The following is a 14,533-nucleotide window of genomic DNA, read 5'->3' as shown; positions in this document are numbered from 1 at the left end:
TAAAACATGGAAGTGAAACAGTGTGGGCGATGTGCGTCGTTGTTGAAGGCGTGGTTTTCCTGGGAGGTTTTCTTGGGAGGGCATATTTTTGGTCTGGAGTATTTAGCACAGTGGAAAAGGGAGCAGCTTATGGCTAGTGCCAGATGGACATCCCTCAAGGAATCTGTTACTTATCCCAGGGGCCCTATTATACGGGGTTTATTTTCAATATTAATCTTGATATGAAGGCAGCTGCAGTTCTTAAAAAAATCATACCTCTAACTTATTTTTATTATGGCCAAAGAAATTTATAGATTGGCTTTATAGATGGATTCTACTATTCCCCTCAGTTATTAACCAGCACTGTGGAATGTGTCGTAATTTTTCCTGTGTGCCATATATATTTTTCCACTAGTAGCGATGAGAAAAATAATTCTTTTTTGTTAGGAATAAATGGAGCCAGTGTGTATGGTAATATGTACACTTTGTGTAAGAGTTGCTGTAAATAAGGTGCTAACATTTTACTTTAAAGGTAAGTAGTGTGCCCCTCCCTTTTTTTAGCTTCTCAGCAAGAATTTTCTCTCCAAATATGCTGCATTTTTAACTGTGGCATATCCAGAGGGTTAATAAATATTTAGAAAGTATATATAGTGTCTTTAGCTTAAAATGCACCCTAACTGATATCCTTTTGTGGTTGTTTTAAGAATTTTTACATCTGTTTTACCTGCCTTTTGGTCACTTTTGCATTTACAACTTGATATAATTCGCCTAAATACAATTGAGTCACTCTTTTAGAATTTGATTTTTGCTGGTGAGTAAAATTTAATATATGATTTATGAAGAGCTACTTACAGATTGCTGAATAATCACATCTTTTTAAATGTTTGTAAGGAAATGTTAAGGTAATCTTAAATGTATTAGTATACAGTGACTCTTTGGGATCCCAAGAAGAAAATGCCTCCCTAATTTAGGAATACTTAAATTCATGGTTATTTTATATAAAATGTTAAAATAAGTTGTAGCTGAACACCAGAGTAAAATTTACGTCTTGACTGAATTCTATTATTTGTCTTCAAGATGAAAGCCAACAGCCCCTACTTTGAAGGGATTTTATTTTATGGTTATGTTTAAGAAGCCATTAGCCACATACTCAAACTAATTAAAATATAGGTTTAGCAAAGACCCTTCTTTGAAAATAAATATAAGATATAAAATCTTAAGTTACAGATTTTGGAATAGTCAGTTGGGAGGAATGTGATTTCTGTCCTTCCTGCCCTAAGACCTCATCAGAAGTGGGATTTAGAGCCTCATGTGAGCTCTTTCCTAGTAAAAGATTTTAGATAAACACAACTGGTAAAATACAGAGAACTAATGAAAGCTATATGATCACCCATCTGGTAAACAGTTGTCCCTACAGAATTCTGGCAATCATAAAATCACAGAAAAATGTAAGTAATCAAGATATTCTTGCAGTGTGAGCAAAAGCTGTCTGCCACTATGCAGTAAAACATTAGCCTTGACATGTTTCTAAAGCCAGACTGGTACCAGTGGTTTCATAGATTCCCATAATTTCTTATCAGCTATCTTAGACTTGCTCTTAAACAATGATAGATGTGAATTAAGAGACATTAATAGACCTCAGATATAATCCTGTTTGGCTTAAATGATTATATGTTATATATGCTTATGAACTTCTTATCATTGATGATTTGTGAGTTAAGTAGGCTTTAGGTATTTGGTTTATCAAATATGATTAAGACTGGAAAATAAACACATTTAGTCCCTTATAATACTTAAAAATTTATTGGTTTATTGATCTTTTAAAAATGTTAGCCTTAAAAGAACATGTTAAACTATTTGTTTCCTGGCTTATTCTCAGCAGGAACAAAAAAAGCAACTAGGTGTTTATATAAATGGAAAACTTCATTGCTGAGAACCTACTAGTTGATATATATTTGAAACACATTTAAGAGAATCTTTAATTGCAGTCAGTAATCTTGTAAATAGATATATCCAAAGGCAACACAATACCCTCTTGAAGAAAGAACACATTGTATTTGGATAGTGTAGAAGCAATGATTCTGTAATATTTATTGTAAAATGCCTCAAGTCTCGAATTTATGTGTAATGTATGGATTGATCTATATCAGAGTTTCTCAGTCTCTGTTGACGTTTTGGATAAGGCAGTTCTTTGTTGCGGGAGGCTGCCCCATGCACTGTAGGATGTTTAGTGACACCCTGGCCTTTATCCCCTGGATGCCAGAAGTCCTAACGATAAAGAAACTCTCTCCAGACATTATCAAAGGTCCCCTGAGGAATAAAATTGCCCCGGTAGAGAATCACTGATGTTTATACCTATCTATTTATAACTGTTTATAGCTTTATCTGCATCTGTGTATTAGGACATTCGTTTTTTGCACCTGACCATGATTATGGTTTAAGAGCATTACATTTTATACTTTAGAAATCAAAGAATGGAAGACAGTGTAGGAAGTCATTGATGTTTTGGTGGAATTCACACTAACTCATACTTAGAGGGATTTATTGAAATTAGAGAGCATGTGTTTTTACTATTGGTTAGTGAAAGAGTTCAGTTACTGAACTAAAGAAATTTTGTAATTAGTTAAAAGGTTTTCATTTAAAAATACTGAGGAAGATTTTATTTAATTTGTTGTTCCTTTTGTACATTTGAAGTTTCACATGGTTGTGCAAGAAGTGATGCCCAGGAGACTTACTCAGGGTGTCTAATATAAATACGTCATGTCATTAGAGGCCTGAAAGTTTGTTTTCAGCAGAAAGTCTCTAAGGTCCTTAGTCACTGGATTGCAGCAAGAACTACAAAGTCTGGCAGTACAAGGAAAATAACTCAAATTTTATCTTACGTGACTTTTTATTTCTATTTTATTTTAAGGCTTGATAGTTCTTTGGCAACCATAATTGCAATGGTTCACCTGAATTTGATGTGGACCGCATCATGTGCACGGAAAAATAAATGGCTTAGTAACAAGTGTCTTTAACCACATTGAAGCTGCCAAGTGCAAGCCTCCCTGGGGTTGATCCTGAGGCCGTTGCATTATCAGTTGAGTACCTATTTCGTGCCTGGCCCTGGAGTTGCAATGGCCAATGAGGCATTGCCTCTGCTCCCAAGGACTCTAGCAGGGAGACAGACACTGAAATAGATCATTTTAACATAGTTTAGAGCAATGCACAGGTTGCCTTGGAGCTTAAAGGAGGAGAATCCAGTCCAGCTAGGGGAAAGGAAGGTGGTGCCAAGGAAGGCTTTTCCGAAGAGTTGTTTTCTGAGCATCCTTGAAGATGAATACCTAGTGTGTGCATCGGTAGAACTACTTATTATGAATGAATTCACACTAAAGTGCCCATGGCAGATGAGACCTAAGCTGTTATACCTCCCAGCGATATTAGGATTTATAACAGGTCACAAGCCTTTCTAAACCCAAGAGAGGATACTGCTAGTAATAGAAGCTTGCATGTCATATCTGTCCATGGAGAAGGGGTCTTCTCAAGTCCAGCAACATCAGAGAAAGTAACCACCTTTTCCATCTGGACTAATGGATTCTCTTAGCTGTCATTTCAGTGATTCTCACGAAAACCAAAACAGACCAAGCACATCTCTTTTGTAAGTTGCTGTCATTTTATAGGAGATGCCCACTGGTTTGCCAAATACAAGAGAAGACATGCAGAATAGACATTTTTCTTACCTTCTGAAAATTATGCCTCAAATTCTATCTTCTGCTGTCATGGTCTGATCTTCCTTCTCCTTTGTGTTTAGTCTCTTCCCTACCTGCAAACATTTGCAAGTCTCCTTTTATTAATAAGCATGTTCAAACTAACCCTCTCCTAAGCACAGTGTATACTTGCAGGCTCCTATATCAGCCTTCTCTCTGTCCTTCCTGCCTAGAGTGCATACATCTTCATTTCTTGGTATGCAAGTCTCATTTTGATGACATTAAGTAGCCCTTTGCCCAAGTAGTTTTATCTACCAGAGTGCTTTTGTCTTACAGGTGAGATCCTACACATCCTTCAAGACCCCACTCCAATGGCTCTTCTTATTGAAAACTTCTGCTGACTTTCCAGGGGGAGTACTTCAAATATCTCCTCCATGTCATGGGGAGTCATATCTGTTTTTTCTATTAGAGCTGTTCTTGGGTAGAAACTGGGTCTTATTTTTAGCCCAATATTTACCATTGTATCTTTTATACTGTAGGCACTTAATAAATGCTATACAAAATGTTTCAATGACCCATTCATTTTCCCCAGATCATTGAACTCTTGTCTTCCCAGGATTCTCATTTCCAACTCTGACATTTATCAAGTGCCTCTCTGTATGAGATCCTTTGCTGGGAGTTTATGTTGTCTCCCTTCTTCTTGCAAAGCCCAGTCCCATGTAGTTCTATCCTTTCCTCCTTAGAAATGAGGAAACAGAAGTTCAGAGATGTAACATAAAGCAACTTACCTGATGATACTCAGCTTGTAAGTGGTAGAGCTGGGCTTTGAATTTGGATGTTTCTGGCTCACTCATTTACGCATTCAACAGAAACATACTGAGCAGCTCCTGTGGCCCAGATATTCTTCCAAGGAAACAGCATTGAACTAGACAAATGGACTGTCTATTCCAGAATGGAGAGAAATAGTAAATGGACAAATAAATCTAGTACATTAGTCAGTGGTGAGTGACTCTGTATCTCTGATGAGATATAAAGGAAGAGAATGGGCAAGGGGCGAGGAGGGCATGTACAGGTCATTTTAGCTAAGCTGACCTGGGAGGACTCCCTGAGGAGTGAACACTGAGCAGAGACCTACATAAAGTAGGGATATAAGGGAGAGCAGTCCAGGCAAGAACAGCAGGTGCAATGAGTGGCCCAGAGAAAGAACTGAGGACCAGGCAGTACAGTGTTTCTGGAGCTTAGTGGGTGGGAGCTGCTGTCTTAGGAGGGAGTTTGGAGAAGCAGCCAGCACCCAGATGATACGGGGACTTGTAGCCCATGGCAAGAAGTTTGAATTTTACTCTAAGTGCCTTTGGGAAGCTGTTGGAGTTCTCTAAATAGTAAAATTCTCTTGCACTATTGTATAAGCTACAGCAGTTTGTAAAACAGATATGCTTGGTTTCTGTTGGTTTCTTCAAAACTCGTTGAAATGTCACCCGGCCATTAGTATAGATACAAAAGGTGACTTTAAGCCTGGCATGGTGGCACATGCCTGTAATCCAAGTGACTTGGGAGGCTTAAGTGGGAGGATCATTTGAGCCTAGGAGTTTGAGGCTACAGTGAACTATGATAGCACCATTGCACTCTATCCTGGGCAACAGAGCAAGACTCTGTCTCTTAAAAAATTTAAAACATTTTGAAAAAGGAAAGGTGACGTTATTTGCACTTACCCATTTAATCCTCAAAACCCCTGTGATGTGGCAAATACCGTTCTTTTCCCTATTTTATTGATGGGAAAATTGAAACACATGGAGAGTAAACAGCTTGTACACACTGACAGCTAGCAAGTAGCTCAGCTGGAAGCTGAACTTGTTCTTAAAACAAGTGAGACAGCTTGCCTGCCATCCCACAACTAGTTTGGTACTAGGATTGGAATTCAAAGTTAGTCTGACTCCTGGTAAAGTGCTCTCTGAATTTTGTTCTTCCTACTGTCGCCTCTGCCCAGTCTAGACACTTTCAACCTTCTGCCAGCCTTGAAGTGTTCTTCACTGGTCTCCTGGGCACCAGCCTTTCTTAATACTACTCTTGTGCATCTCACACTGTTGATAAGCTCAGGTGTGGGCTTTACATCTCTCTCTCTCTCTCTCTGCCTCCTTCCTCTAACAAAATCCTTTGTGAACTTTCCTATTTAATATATTTAAAAATATTTAGGTGAGCCTTCAAGGCCCACCAGAGCCTGGCTTCCTGCCATCTCCTCCAGCTTTCTTCCCTTTCTCCTGTAGCCAAATTGCTCTCTGCTTTGTTCTTTGAACACAGGCTGTGTACAAGTAGGTCTGAGGCTTCACTCACTCCCTCCTTTTTGCCTGGGATTGCCCCTCTGTCTGCCTTCTTTCTTGGTTAAAGACTTGTTCCTAACTATTGGGTACTACGCTCGGTACCTAGATGACGGGATCATTCATATCCCAAACCTCAGCATCATGCAATACACCCATGTAACAAACATGTACATCTACTCACTGAATCTAAAAGGAAAGTTGAAATTATATATTGAAAAACGTCTTGTTCCTCTGAAAGGCCGTTCCTTTTTGACTCCTCCTCCTAGATTTGCAAGCCTCTTGTCACTGAGTTGGCCCTTAGCTTGATACATTTTTTTTGTCTCATCACCCCAATTGAGTTTTCATCCCTTAAAATCAATAATCATATCTTCCCCTTCTCTGCATCTACAGAGAAGTAGATAATATATACCACTAAATATATCCTATTAAGTAGCATTTAATAGGGACTCAGTTAAGTGTTGGTAAGGCTTTCGGGGAGAAGGGAGGAAGACAAACTGGAATTAACACAAAAGGTGTAGTCACTTGGCAGCATGTGTGTTACCACTGGTTTTTTTTGTGGGTGTGTATTTGAAGAAAACCAGAGATCAGAGGCCTTCTCTTCCTGTTCTCCGAATATTGGTGATGATTAGTTGCTTGGCCAATCTCAAAGATGGCCCCATTTTTGCTTAAAAAAAAAAAAGCAACAAAAAACTCCCCAAAAACAAAACAAAAAGCCCCCTTAATTCTGGAACCTTAGTATCCACTACTACTTGTATTTGTTTTCCTGATATTAAACAAGTGCAGTTGGGTTTGAGAGGGTGTTTTTTCTTTCTTGCCACTTTTAACTAGTCCAGATGGTTATGCGATTCACAGACTCAAATGTGTCCAGATCATGAAAATCCCAAGGCCTCCGTGTTTGAGCAGAGTCCATATGTTTAGGCATTGTTGTTACTTGTGTGGGTCCACAGAACTTGTTGAAGAATCCAACAGTGGAACTTGTGTTCCTACTTGATCCAAGTTTGGATGTTCCCATCCTTCCTCCTGGTGATATGGGTAGAAGGGGCTGGATGGTCACCTCACAAATGGTTGCATGTCCCTGTCATCCAGGAAAGTGAGAGGAGATTGTAAATATGCGTGCCAAGTCTTCATTGCTATAAACAAAACAGCTTGTGCTCTATCAGCATTTCTGTGAGATGTGTAGAAACGTTTATTTTAAAAAAAGGAATTTCCACATTAGTCTAAAATGAACTAGGCTAGTCGTTCTCAAATATTAGAGTGCTTCGGAGTTCCTTTGAAGCTGGTTAAAAATACGTATATTAGGGTCCCACCGCCTAGAGCTTCTGCTACGGTAAATCCAGAGTGGGGAGCGGGTAATGTGCATTTTTAACAGCCATCTGGTTGTTCTGTGGTCCTTAGCACAACACTTGGAGAAACCCTGACCTATAATAGAAAGCAATTGTTTTTAGAAGAGGAAATTTTAAATTAGAAAAAAAATTAGCTGTCAAATCTAACACTTGAATCCTTGCCCCCATTGACATTACGCTGTTGGTTCTCTCTTCTCTCAGCATTTTGCCTGCAGGCCAGAATCTGTGTTGTTCATTGCAGTTTGTGCTCAGCCACCGAAGGCACCTATCCCTATCACCCAACCCCCATCCACCTAGGGCTCTATAAAAAGGTTAGTGCATTCTCTAGAATAAAGCCTTTTTCTAGGCAGATGGTTCTAGGGTTCAAAACAGGACTTTTATTATAACACAGAAGACTTAATGTTACTATGTTTTCCCCATAGATGTAGTTTGGGGAGTGACTAGTGGTGGTGGCTGCTGGACATCTTGTTTTCACTTGGATTTCAAGTACTGTGTCTGGATGGGCTTGGACGGCAGTTCTGAGTATCATTATTTCGCACCCAGAAATTCATTTGTGCCTATTGGACACCTGCTATTTACCAAACACTCTTCTTCTTAATGGGACATCAGTGTAAAAGACAGACAAAACATTTTTATCTTTATTGAATTTATATTCTAGTGGGAGGAGAAAGGCAGTAATGATATTATTTGATGTTGAAAACTATTCATGGAAAAAGTAGACTTGGGGAAGAGGGATAGAGAGTGTTGGGGGTGGAGGAGAGTAGTCAGAGAGAAGGTGACATCTGAGAAAAGACTCCAAAGGCAGGGAGTAGAACGAGCCTTGGGAACATTTAAGGGGACAATAGTCCAGACAGAAGAAACAGCCAGTACAAAGGCCCTGGGGTGAGAACATGTCTGGGGTGGTGAAGGAACAATAGGAAGCCAGTAGGCTAGAGGAGTGTGAGCAAGGGGAAGGATGATGGCCAAAAGGTAAGAAGAAAGGGGCAATTGTAAGGATTGGGCATCTCCCCCGAATGAATCAGAAGCCACCGGTGAGTTTTGAGCAGAAGAGTGACATGGTCTGAGTTAGATTTCCTCCCTCCCTCCCTTCCCTCCTTCCTTCCCTCCTTCCTTCGTTCTTTTCTTCCTTCCCTCTGTCCTTACTTCCTCTTTCTTTTCCTCTGTCCCTGTCTCCTTCCCTTCTTTCTTCATTTCCTTCATTTTCTTCCTTTCCTCTTTCTTTTCCTCCTTCTTTTTTTTTTTTGAAACAGCATCTCACTTTGTCACCCTGGCTAGAGTGCAGTAGCATAGTCATAGCTTATTGCAGCCTCAAAGTCCTGGGTCCAAGCGATTCTCCCATTTCAGCCTCTTGTGTAGCTGGAACTACAGATGTATGCCATCATGCCCAGCTAATTTTTTTTTAGTAGAGATAGGGTCTCACTATTTTGCCCAGGCTAAACTTAGATTTTCGAAGGGCCTCTTTGTCTCTGTGTTGAGGGTAGTCTGTTGGGGAGTATGGTAGAACCAGAGGGACTTGCTGGGAAGGTAGTTGCAGAGGTCCAGGAGGGAATGGATGGCTTAGGCCTGGGTGGACCCTGAGAGACAGGTACACATGGCCCATTTTGGGTACAGTTGGAAAGATAAGCCAACAGAATCTCCTGATGATTGGATGAAGGAAGGGAGATAGGGAGAGAGGATTCAAGAATGATATTTGGCCTGAGTCACCAGAAGTGTGTCATTTCCCCATCAAAGACTGGGTGGAGCAGGCTTTGAGGAGATGAGGAGTTCAGTTTTGGACATAGGTCTAAGATGCCTACTGACTTCCAATTGGAAGTGCTGTAGACAGTTGGATGTATGAGTGTGGGGCTCAGGGGATCCTCATCTAGGAGTTTTATCATGTGGACGTGTGTGTGTGTAATTATATGTGTGTGTGTGTGTGTAAATCTATATAATTGTATATACATAATTAGCAGAATTGTGTGCATATATGCTTGTGTGTATACATATCTATATATAATTATATATAGATTCCTATATTATACCCCACAGCCTATTGTTTGCAATGTTTTGTTTCTAGAGTATAGTTGAACCCCCAACCTTTGGTGTCGATGGTCTTTAGTCACAAAGTCACACTTTGCTTCCTAATATGGTACTCCAGACCCATCCACGATAATCATCAGTATTCATTGTCATCTGCTGTATTGGCTTGTTTTCACTCCTTTGGGCTTTATGTCTTGAAACAGATTACTAATGCTGAAAATGGTTGAACCTTGATCATCTCTCCTAAGTTCTCTTCCAGGGGATAGTTAACCGAGCCTTCACGTGTGTGTGGACTTTGCAGTCCTGCCTCTGCCAGCATGTGACCATGCTTGGCACACTTGATCCATCATGGCACAGTTCATTTGTGTAAGTGACTTGACAGATGTCCATAGTGAGGCATCAAATTGGATGGTGTCTGCTAACAAATCTAATGGGAGAAAAAGAAAAGAGAATTCGAAGGATTATCTTTTTTTGTTTAGGATTAAGTTTGTGCCATTTAGCTGTTTGAGACCCTATAGTTAATGCTGCTTTATTAGAAGCCTATACAATTCTTCACATGGGTGTCAAAATAATTTCAGTGAAAATGATGTTGTGTGGACGCATCAAGCTGAAGTATTCGTCTTGTGATTACAGATGGGTTTTTGTCTGGGCTGTTCCACTTTCTTCCGGCTCCTTTGCTGGACTAGCTAGACTTAACAATCTGCATTAATTTACTTTGGCACTTCACACGGTCAAACAGGCCATGAACACGATGGTCCTTAATAAGTTTCTAAAAAATCCTATGGTGCTCCTTTTTAATTGACATCCTTCATAAATTGTATTTGCCCAAGCTATAATTACTCATCAAGCAGCAAAAGCAAGTCTACCTCCAAGTATAATGAAGATGTTATTTTATGAAATTATTAAGATACAGAAGTTCAACACAGAATAATTTAGTTCTGCTTTATAATGATATCTTTGGGGACTCTATCTTTGGGGATCACATCTATTATAGCCTATCAGCAAGGAAGAGGACCTATCACCACGAGTGTGCCTCATAAATGCCAAATGCCCCTGATTCCCAGTGACCATTTATGTGTCTTTAAAACAGTTGGAATTGGCTGATTTCTTTAATAATGTTTGTATATGACCTTTAGAACAATTAACTACTTCACCTGATATTCATTTAGTTTATTTAGAATATTTTGTTTTGACTCTTGAAATTGCATAGATGGCCCCATGTATGGTTGAGTAGGGGATCTTTGAGGGAACATCAGTGGAGGGTTATGAGCTAGAAAGTTTAGAAATAGACCAAGTTAAGGTGACTTAGAATGAATAATTAAAAATTCGTATTTAGTTGATTCCTATTAATAAAACAAATACATTTTACCATGGTATAAAATTAGGATATTAGCTTTCCTAAGAAAGATTCAGGGAAAATAAAATAATATTGTCAATAAAGGGCTTAGAACAAGCCTTCCCAAACTGTGGTTTCGCAGGATATTACAGGGGAAACAAAAGGAAGTGATCCACAGCTTGTTGTTTGTTTCCTGTCTCCCCTTTAAAGAAAAATGTAAGCTTCATCCAAGTAGAAACCTTGTCATCTTTTCCATCATATTGCCTCCAGTGCCTAGCACAGCCCCTTGTACATAATAGGCACATAAATATTTGTTGGATGAAGGAACTGCAGGACTTCTCAGAGCCTTTAACTTTATAGCAAGCATTGTGACTCATCGAAGAGAAGTCAGCCTTTCCCAAACTTACTGGACCATGGAACGATTTCTTGAGGAGCATTTTACTAGACTTGGGTACCTCTGGGAAATTCTAGCTTTGAGTAAAATAGATAAAAAAGTAAAACTGAATTGATCACTGAGTGAAATATTCAAGCTTTCACGGATACTGGAATGGAAGTGATAGAGATCATGAGGTAGGGAGGAGGCCAGACTTCTGTGGCTGAATCTATAACCTTGAGCAAGTTACTTGAGCCCTAGAAGCTTCAGTCTTCTGATCTATAAAATAGGGATGATAATTATCTTACTGGGTATTGGGAAAATAGATTACAGTTAGTCCCAGTTTGGAAAACTAAATGAAATAAAGTATGTAGAGGGTGTCACTGGGCTGAATACTTATTACTATTATCTTTAAAAAGTAAGTGAAAAATGACTTCAGTTAGGATGGGCAATTAGGAGGCATTGAAGTTTATGTGTGATCCACCTTTCTCCCCCTCTCCCTTCAACAAATACTAGAGTGCTTGTAATATTCCAGGCATTGTTAGTTCTGGGGGAGATGTCAGTGAACACAGTTAAGGCCCCTTCCCCATGGACCTACAGGGTTTTTGTACTATAATGTGTTTACTGATGTCACTGTCTCTTAGAACATAAAGTAAATTTAATTGTACACAATTCACTTAAAGTTAATTGTTCTGAGGTCATTATATTAGAGACCTGCCCCAAAGGAGCACTTTTTCTCTCAGAATCAGATCTGTTCTTACACCAAATGACTAAAGCAGGATTCATAGGTCACATTTTAAAATAAAACAAATAAGATCAAGCTAGCATTACTAGGTAAGGTAATCAAATGAAAATGCCACCCTTTCATTCTGATTAGTTTAACCACCACGGTAGGGTGGCCAGATTTACCAAATAAAAATACACAGCACCCAATTAAATTTGAATCTTAGATAAAAAATAGTTCTTTTAATATAAGTATACCCCCAAATAGTGTGTGGGATATACTTATACTAAAGCAAACTTGCTGTTTATTTGATAAACTTAACTGGGTGTCCTGTATATTATCCAACTACCTTGCTACACTGAACTGGGATCCCGGGTACCTGCACAAGAGAAAGACAATTGCCTGCAACAAGTCAATATTTAAAACCCCTTTGTAGAGTGGCTGTTTTACCCAATACAGAATAGAAACCTTTACTTCTATTTGAAATGATTTGTAACTGTTCCCGCCTGATCCGCAAGTGTCTCCAAATTAAAAGCCATTAATTAAGGCCTTCTATAGATACAAAAGATATGCAAGGAGTGCTTTGTAATTCTAGCTCAGTACTTCAGGTGAGAGCTTTTCAAATTACCTGGACCACTGGAGCCACCTGCTTGACTAAACGCCGTGTGGCCTGCACCGCTCATCAGTGTGCGCCGCGGTGCCAGCGTTGTTACTGATTTTTCTCATTTCTCCAGGGCAAATACTAATTAATGGATACAATTCACAGCTGATTAGCTGTAGTTTCTTCAGTAATTACATTCGCATACTAACTGTTCAGAAGAGGATTTCTAACCCAGTTCTTATTTCACTCTAAGCTTAATTTGTTTTTTCAATTGTTTAGGCCTTTAGTTTAATAGCCATTTTATTTTTCTTTGTTGTTTTAGGTGCTACTAGATAATAAGTAAGTTTAATCTTAAAAAAAATACTCTCTGATAATGAGCTGTTTGCTTTAAATGGATTTCTAATTCCCCAACAAAACCTACATTTAAATAACGTTGAAGTTGTGATATAGGCTGTTAGGTGGTTTGGAGGGGCCAGGACTGGTGCACGGAATACTCATCTCGAGCCCAGGTTCTCATAAATATCCAAAAGGAACATTTACATGGAGACCTGAGATTTTAACTCTAGCATCATTCATTCATCAAAAATTTCATGATAGAAAATAAAATACTTAAAATATAATACTTTTTCTTGCATGTATTTAACATTGTAGGAAAATAAGGGAAAATACGTGTGTGAGTGTGCGTGTGCCCATGTGCAGCCATGCACATGTTTTTGATATCACATGCCTTCAGAGAAACCAGATAAAAGTCTTTCTTAAGCGCCAATTCATCTTTCAGAAATCTTTATAAAGATGTTTACCTAAATGAAGCTGAGTGCTCGGTGAGAGCTTTTTGGATGGCTCATTGTATGTGTATTTCGGTGTGTTGGCTGTTGTGGGATACTCTGGAACCATTAGAGTCTTTCATATAAATCCTGCTTAGTTCTCGGATCCCTGACATGATAAAGTGTAGCATGCCAATCCTGCTTCTGGGTGCAAGTCCTTCGGAGTCAGGGATTGAGAGCCCCCAAGAAGTAAGTGTTAGTTTATTGAGGAAGAGGATTATATGAGTCTTCCATATCTATGTGTCTCTCTCCATATTCTATGTATTCTCTATATTTATCTGTGTATCTATCTATGTACCTACCCGTTTATCTCCATCCACCCATCTCTCACTCTCCTTGGGAAAATTGTATCTTTAAATAATTACTAGCTTTATTTATATTAGAGAATAGATATATCTATATTTCAACCTTTGGAGACCAAACCTATGTTTTATTTGATGTATTAAAGGAAGGAAATAATAAACTTTATAAAAAGGACATTCTTTCACCAGTTAAAAATCATGAAAATAATATAGCTCTAGATTATTATGATCACAGAGCCTTTCCATATTGCCAGACTGATAACAGAATGTTTAAAGCAACAAAATGTGCCAATTTAGACCATTCGAACCTGAAAATACATTTCTGCCAAAATCCAAGTTTTACATTTTGATAACAGGTCCCTAGAAGTAAAGAGCTTAAGTCTGAAATGCTGATACGGTCTTATTTGTGATGATATGAATGGCCCATTGTGTTAGGGAATGAAGTAAAAATTGCTGTGTTCATAAGATCCTGCTTATTTTTAAACCTCTTTGCACTTAATGTTACATTGAGAGATTAAATATCACTGTTTTCAGCAACTCTGATGGATATAGATATCGCTCTAAGCTCTGTTTGGAGATTTTAAAAATATTCTTTAGTCTTATAATTTATTTATATTCATGCCACACCCCATTCACTAGAAAATAGAATTTGAGTCCTGGGAATTGAATTTTATTCCCTTTAATTCACATTTTAACCTACCCACACTTGTGACATCTGTTCTTGAAAAGTAAGCTATAAAATCCTTACGTGCTTTTAAAATGTGTCAAGGTGATTTTCTTGGAAACTCTTTTCCCTCTCACCTCTCACAAATGCCAGGTCAATAAACAACACACGCTGGTGACCAGTTGGCTTAATGTTTGTAATCCTCTCCCTTCACAGTTAGTCTTGATGAGAAACAAAACTATTTTATAGAGTTATTGAGTTAGCTTAACTCTGTGCTTTATTTTCTGAGGGAACCAGCTGACGGTACAGCATAGTGCCTTGAAACCTTTGTCATGTTTCGCATTTGGGCTGATAAAACCCTCTTTTA

At 38.7% G+C, this 14,533-nt stretch overlaps 1 protein-coding gene across 1 annotated transcript in view; it reads left to right on the top strand.

Annotated features, from left to right (window-relative positions):
• TOX3 (TOX high mobility group box family member 3) overlaps positions 1 to 14,533 on the top strand; it is a 107,868-nt gene that overhangs the window by 63,163 nt on the left and 30,172 nt on the right. The gene's annotated exons all lie outside the window — the stretch shown is intronic.

Source organism: Theropithecus gelada, chromosome 20 (genome assembly GCF_003255815.1).
Source record: "Theropithecus gelada isolate Dixy chromosome 20, Tgel_1.0, whole genome shotgun sequence".
NCBI classification, from domain to species: Eukaryota; Metazoa; Chordata; class Mammalia; order Primates; family Cercopithecidae; genus Theropithecus; species Theropithecus gelada.
This window is presented reverse-complemented; position numbering and strand designations above follow the sequence as displayed.